Genomic DNA, 7,266 nt, shown 5'->3' on the forward strand with positions numbered 1-7,266 from the left:
AATTCTCTATAGCTCTTCTGAATGTCTTACCCTTTTTGTTGTTGTTTTTTGTGGACTATATTTTCAAGGATGATTGTAAAGGAAACAGCCCTGAACGACAGAGATGGTAACTCTCATGACCAGGGCAGAGAGCGGGGTTATTATCCTATTAACATCTCCTAAGACAAAGTTTGGGTAAGTTTCTAGGAAGGCTCTTAAATGACTGGAATTCAGTGTGGGCCTTTGGCCTAGTGGTTAAGACTCCATTTAAGAAGTATATATCCCATATCAGAGTGCCTGGGTTTGATACCCATGTCTCTATCCCGAGTTCAGCTTGCTGCTAATGCACACCCCAGGAGACATCAGAGATGGCTCAAGTAGTGGTGTTCCCACCCCTCCATGTGAGACCTGAATGGAGTTCCTCGCTAATGACCTTGGTGTCATGCGAGTCTCCACATCTCCACATCACCCCTAGAGATTCTGGGAGGTGAAGAGAATGTATGGAGCCTTGAAATTCATGCTGTTCTGTATCGTGAATAATAAAGTCCTTCATCTATGACCTTAAAATTTATTCACTTCTGTTAGCAGCTATGAAACAATGGCAAGCTAATGAGTTAGTTTGCAGGTAAGGAAAAAGCAACTCAACATTCACAGGTTCTGATACTTAGACAATGCCCAGCCAAAACAGTAGTACTCAATAAATACAACCTGTTTGCATTATGACATTTATCAATGTGACAATTGGCAGATAATTGTTTTAATTAAGCATTTATTTAATCCATGTCTGTTGTGTGCTAGCCATTATATGAGGCACTAAGGTGAAAAAAGCTGAATAAGACAGATTCTCTGATATTACAGTCTGCACTAGAAGACATCTGCATGTAGATAATAATTATATCTTATCTAAATATAATGGGAGAAATATGAATAGGGATCTAGAGCTGCACAGAGGAGAGAAAACCTCTCTCTGCCTCAAATGTGAGCTGAAGAGCAAGTCTTAGTGAAGTTACTCAGTAATGCTTCAACAAATTTTTTTAAAAGATCTATTTATTTATTTGAAAGTTAGAGCTATAGAGAGGCAGAGAGAGAGAGAGAGAGAGAGAGAGAGAGAGAGAGGTGTCTTCCATCTGCTGGTTCACTCCCCAGATGGCTGCAACAGATGGAACTGAGCCGATCCGAAGCCAGGAGTCAGGAGTCTCCTCTGAGTCTCCCATGCGGGTGCAGCAGCCCAAGCACTTGGGCCATCTTCTACTGCTTTCTCAGGCCACAGTAGAGAGCTGGATGGGAAGTGGAGCAGCCAGGTGTTGAACTGGTACTCATATGGGATGCCAGCACTGCAGGTGGTGGCTTTACACATTACGCCACAGCTCCAGCCCCTCAACTAAATTTTTATAACTGACAATGAATATGAAGATGTTTTTTCTTAAAATGTCAACAATAATTTTATATCATTTTACTATTATTTATTAGCCTGATTTATTTTAAGTTGAATTGTGAACCGCAGAAACATATACTGAATTGCTAAGGCCAGATAGCTGTGAATGTGACCTTTTGGATATAGGGTATTTGCAGATGTAGCTAAGATGTAAGTTAAGATTAGGTCTTCATGAAGTGGGGTGGATCCTTAATCCAGTATGACTTGTATCTCTGTAAGAAAGAAGAGACACAGATAGACACCTGGAAGGAGGATGGCTATGTGATGGTAGAAGGCTAAGGGTGCAATAAAATACAAATCCAGGAATCCAAGTATTGCTCCTTGTCACCGAAATCTGGCAGAGAGGATGGCCCTGCTGAGAAGATACCTTGATTTTGTATTGTAGCCTCTAGAGCTAAGGAAGAATTTCTACTGTCACCCGGTTTGTGGGACTTTGTTTCAGCAGCTTCGGGGAACAATATACCAATTTTATCATTACTGTTTCAAACTTATTGTCCTTAGACAAAAATGAAGAAAAAACACTGCAGTGAGAGTGAAAAGAAACGTGAGAGAGAGTAATAAACTCAAGAAATCACAAATTGCTGAATTTCACTAGAGGGAGAGATGAACAGAGGCAGATGAGCCTGGAAAGTGATGCTTGGATATTGATGTAGTATAATGAGTATAGTATTTGGATGCTGGCAAATGTATGTTCAAATTTTAGCTCCTCCACAGTATTAGATATGGAACCTTGGGATATTTAAACATCTTATCCAAAGTTCTACTCACACTTTAGCATTCTTGATTTCAGTTTAACAGAACTTTGCAAAAAAATGTTATTCTCTGCTCTTAGAAAACCACACACAATACAAGGAACCCCCACCCAAGCCCCAAACCTAAACAAAGAGAAACAGGAAAACTATGCTTGGAGTGGTAAGTTATTTCTGCAACAAAGAGAAGTAGCATTGTCTTAGAAAAGTATTTAGTAAGTTTTAGGAACATTCAGAGAAGCATAATGAAAGAAACAAAATTTGAATACCTGGTACATTTTATAAATCAGAACATTTTTTCCTTTTGATGTTTATATTTATCACATATAATCACCATCACACACAACCACCTTCTCACACATGCACACACACTTTTGTACTTTTATATTAACTGTAGAAAACAAAAATTTGAGACTTAGAATGACAAGGTTTATTTGTGTGACTGGTTGGAAAAGTCATCACTACCTGTTTCAAAAGCAGCTTAGATGAAAATTTCTGGAATGACAAGTAACAAAGTCAATTTGTAATCACTAAGCAATGAGTGTGAAGCTTACGAATTGCAGATGAAAGCTTTCTGAGAACACTGGAAACAAATTCCTCTCCTAGAGGAATATTTTCATTCCAAAGGTTATTGGAAAAAGTCCCAGGTGAGGTAGACATCATTATCATATGATGGATGACACTAGTTTTTCTTTGGAATCAGGAATATTAATGGATAATCTGCTTATTTTCATCTCCATGGTACACTTCTTAGGAATACTATTTAACAGAATTTCTAAATGCATGTATTTTTCCCTTTCAACCATTCCACTTGAGGAAATAGTCTTCAAGTGTAGCTGATAAAAATTGTGGACCCACAGAATATTTTTCTGTTGTCACCAGTAGATTTGTCTTTGAAATCAAGGATACATTTTGTTGGATAACAGTAGTGGTGGCAAACTTTGCTTTTTAAAGATAAATTTGATTTATTGTATTCTATTAATTAAAAAAATTTACTTGTTTATTCATTCATTCGGTAATTTGAAAGACTGAGTGACAGAGAGAGGGAGAAACAGACAAAAAGAGAGAGGGGGATCTTCCATCCAATGGTTCACTTCCCCAGTGGCTACAAAGGTTAGGGTTGGATCAGGCCTAAACTCAACAGGGTCTCCCACGTGGGTGGCAGGCGTCCTAGCACATTAGTAGGCGGTCCAAGCAGAAGTGGAGCGGCTGGGACTAGTACACACTCGCAGGATGGCTTAGCTCGCTAGGCCAGAACACTGGCCCCAGATTTGAATTTTTAGATACATCCGCTGTTGAGAGTTGTGTATGTTGAATAAGATTAATAATTAAGTAGCAAAATTTTAGAGGATTCTATTATATGGGGGGGAAAACCCTCACAAAACCCCTTTTTGAAATGTTACTCATGTGATTAATTCTGTAGAACAGTTAATATTAAAGAGTCAATTATAAGTTAATCCATTTTCCACAACCAAATAGAGATTAAATTCCACAAAGCACATTAATAAAGAAAAATAATATTTTGAAAAGTTGTGATAAAATTTTTAATTAAAATTTGAGAGCTTTATTATATGTTATACACTATAGCATTCATCTTCTCTTTTAGATAAAGGAAACATTTTACTTCTATCCCTGATTATCACATTCACCTGTACCAGGAATGCCAAATGCAAATTCCACAGACCATTGATTCCTGTACCTTATCACAGTGGTCAGCCTGCTTTGACCCAGCCCATGCAGATCTCCCCAGGGAACCTGATCCTCTGCTGCCAGTCACTGTGGTGGCAATGTCCTGCTGTGTTCCCCATGGCTTCCCTCCAATCTAGTGAGTTTAAAGTTTTTATAATAATAAGGACTAATTGGCGAGAATTCCTTGAATATTTGCATTTGTACTCTCTGGGAGGTGAAGACCCTTCTTCATACAACAAGGGCTTTTCTAAGGTAGCTGAGTTCTGTTCTCTGGTCGCTAATAGCAAAAATTATTAACAAAAGACTCGGCCTATTTCAGTTGGCTGATTTTAAATATCTGTGTTGAAAAGTGGTTCATGGGGGCTAGGAAGTAAAAAACAAACTATAGACTAACCTTGGCTTTGCATGCCTTTTCTGACTACTTCCTGGAGTCAAGTTGAGACAGGCAGAAACTGCAGGTGGACAGCTTTGTGTTTTTAACTGTGTTGAGACAGGGCATGGAGATATATTAGGATGAAAGAAATCCATATGGAAAAAGAAAAATGGGCCACATCTAAATTTTCAGGCTTTGGATTGACTAAGGATTTATGCATTTCTCTAAAACAAATAAGCATTTAAATTAATCTTTAGAATTGAAATAATTTACTCAATTGCTTCTTTATTGTATCATAAATCTATTTGATGAAATGTATAATTTATTGTTTTTTAATACTCTATATTTTATACAGAATTACTGATAACATATCTGTGGGGAGCAACCCGGACTAGACTAAGTTACTCGAATTAAGACTTATTCTATGCATCTGCTCTCCCACTGTGGGGAGCAACTCGGACTATACTGTTACTGGAATTAAGACTTATTCTATGCATCTGCTCTCCCACAATATGGCGCTGGGAGAGGAGAAAACAGCTTCTACCCAGCTGCCTCCAGTTCAACCAATAAACAGTAGGACTTGCTCCTGATTGGAGGAGAGCAGCATACTCGGCGTGTGGGCAGCCGAGTTGGGATTGGCGGAGGAGGACTATAAAGGAGGAGAGAGACGGCATGCACCAGGAACATCTATGGGGAACATCTAAGGGAACCCGTGCAGCCCCCGAGAAAGCCGGCCGGCGGTGTGCCGCTCCCCTGCGGAAGTGGGGAATGCGGCCAGGGGGAACTGCCCTTCCACGGAGGTGGAAGGGATAGTAGCCAACCCGGGAAGAACCAGCAGCAAACCCGGGGAGGGCCGAGCAGACGAAAGAACAGCGCAGGGTCCTGTGTTGCTCCTCCACGAAGAGGGGGAGCGACATAATGGTGCCGTGACTCGGATATGAAGCCTAGGCAGAGTCCTGTGTCGTTCCTCCACGAAGAGGGGGAGCGACATAATGGTGCCGTGACTCGGTTAGGAAACCTAACTCGGATAGGAAACCTAGGACGGATAGGAAACTTAGGAGGGAAGAAACGGGAAGAAGCAGGAAAATACCGGAGAGAGAGACTAGCAAAGAGCCTAGGTGCCGGAAGAAGCTATTGAAAGCCTAGGCATAGACTCGGATATGGACTGTGGGAAAGAAGTTAGGATTGAAAGTGAAAGTGAAAGCTTTCATAGACTCGGATGCGGACTATGGCGGGGAAGCTAGGAGACTGAAAGCGAAAGTGAAACCTGGAAGAGGCTTGGACTCGGATACGGACTGTGGGGAGAAGCCAGGAGAAATGAGAGGAATATTGTTGGAAGAAAACTTAGGGAAACACACCGGGTAGAGAAAAATGTTAGGGAGGATGAAGCCGCGAGTGCAGGCCAAGCCATCTTGGAATTCTTCAAGTCACCCCGGGGAGCAAGAGGCGAAGATCTGGAACCAGAGGCAGAGACGTGGGCCGCCAGGATTCGCCAGGTTAGTCCGGGGAACTTGGACTGAATGCCGGTGGTGGCGGAAACATTCGCGAAAGCCGCCGCGTGCAGAGAGAGCACGGGGCGTTGGCGCGAGGCCGTGGTGCGGGCGCGAAGTGCGTGGAGACCGCGGAGCGTGCGCGCAGAGCCGGGAACCCGCCGGCGGGGCGAGGCGCCGGGAAGCCGCGCAGAGCCGTGAAGCCGCCGCGGGGCGAGGCGCCGGGAAGCCGCGCAAAGCCGGGAAGCTGCGCAGATGAGAGAGGCGCGGGCTGAAGCGGCTCAGCCGGGAAGCCGCCGAGAAGCAGCCTCGGGGCGGGCGCAGCCGGGAAGCCGCGGGGATAAGAATGAGAGCGGGAAGCCGCAGGGATAAGAGAAACAGAAGTTTAGAAGTAAAGTGAGAAAAATAGGAATGCTGGAAGATAGAAGTAAAATGGGAGAAATAGGAATGCCCGGAGATAGAGAAATAGAGAAATAAAAAGGCCTCCCTACAACACTGCAATGTGAGAGCTTGGATTCGGTCTGCCTAATCAAGTGAGGCGATGAGCACCTGCGGGCAGCTAGCAGCTTATGCGCCGCAGGTCACCGAAGACAGGCACGAATTAACATCAGTAAGGCTTCCCCACAATGTAACAATTAGGAGGCTTGGATTCGGTCTGCCTGATTTAAGGCGGTAAGCGCCAGCAAAGCTCGACCAGAGTATGAGCTGCAGGTCACCGAAGATAGGCACGAACCAACACTAATAAGTCTCCCCCACAATAAGGCAATGAGAAGGCTTGGATTCGGTTTGCCTGATAGGTTTTGTAAGCCCCTGCAGGCTCGACCAGAGCATGCGCTGCAGGGCACCGAACACAGGCACGCATCAGCGCCTAAAAACCTCCTCACAACATGGCGAAGAGAGGACCCGGATTCGGTTTGCCTGATTGATAGGACTTGTAAGAACCTGTGGCAACTCTAGCAAGCAGAGCAGAGTGTGTGCCATGGGGCACCGAAGACAGGCGCGTATCAACGCCAAAAAATAAAAAGAAAGGGGGATCTGTGGGGAGCAACCCGGACTAGACTAAGTTACTCGAATTAAGACTTATTCTATGCATCTGCTCTCCCACTGTGGGGAGCAACTCGGACTATACTGTTACTGGAATTAAGACTTATTCTATGCATCTGCTCTCCCACAATATGGCGCTGGGAGAGGAGAAAACAGCTTCTACCCAGCTGCCTCCAGTTCAACCAATAAACAGTAGGACTTGCTCCTGATTGGAGGAGAGCAGCATACTCGGCGTGTGGGCAGCCGAGTTGGGATTGGCGGAGGAGGACTATAAAGGAGGAGAGAGACGGCATGCACCAGGAACATCTATGGGGAACATCTAAGGGAACCCGTGCAGCCCCCGAGAAAGCCGGCCGGCGGTGTGCCGCTCCCCTGCGGAAGTGGGGAATGAGGCCAGGGGGAACTGCCCTTCCACGGAGGTGGAAGGGATAGTAGCCAACCCGGGAAGAACCAGCAGCAAACCCGGGGAGGGCCGAGCAGACGAAAGAACAGCGCAGGGTCCTGTGT

The 7,266-nt window shown here is 44.3% G+C and overlaps 1 long non-coding RNA gene across 1 annotated transcript; it reads left to right on the forward strand.

Annotated features, from left to right (window-relative positions):
* The first annotated feature begins 5,765 nt into the window (after positions 1 to 5,765).
* LOC149127338 (uncharacterized) lies at positions 5,766 to 6,148 on the forward strand. The gene is made up of 2 exons (XR_016231475.1): positions 5,766 to 5,889; positions 5,934 to 6,148. It is a non-coding gene; the product is annotated as an uncharacterized LOC149127338 (long non-coding RNA).
* The last annotated feature ends 1,118 nt before the right edge of the window (positions 6,149 to 7,266 follow it).

Source organism: Oryctolagus cuniculus, chromosome 3, assembly GCF_051225735.1.
Source record: "Oryctolagus cuniculus isolate XC-2025 breed Fujian yellow rabbit chromosome 3, ASM5122573v1, whole genome shotgun sequence".
Lineage (NCBI taxonomy): Eukaryota > Metazoa > Chordata > Mammalia > Lagomorpha > Leporidae > Oryctolagus > Oryctolagus cuniculus.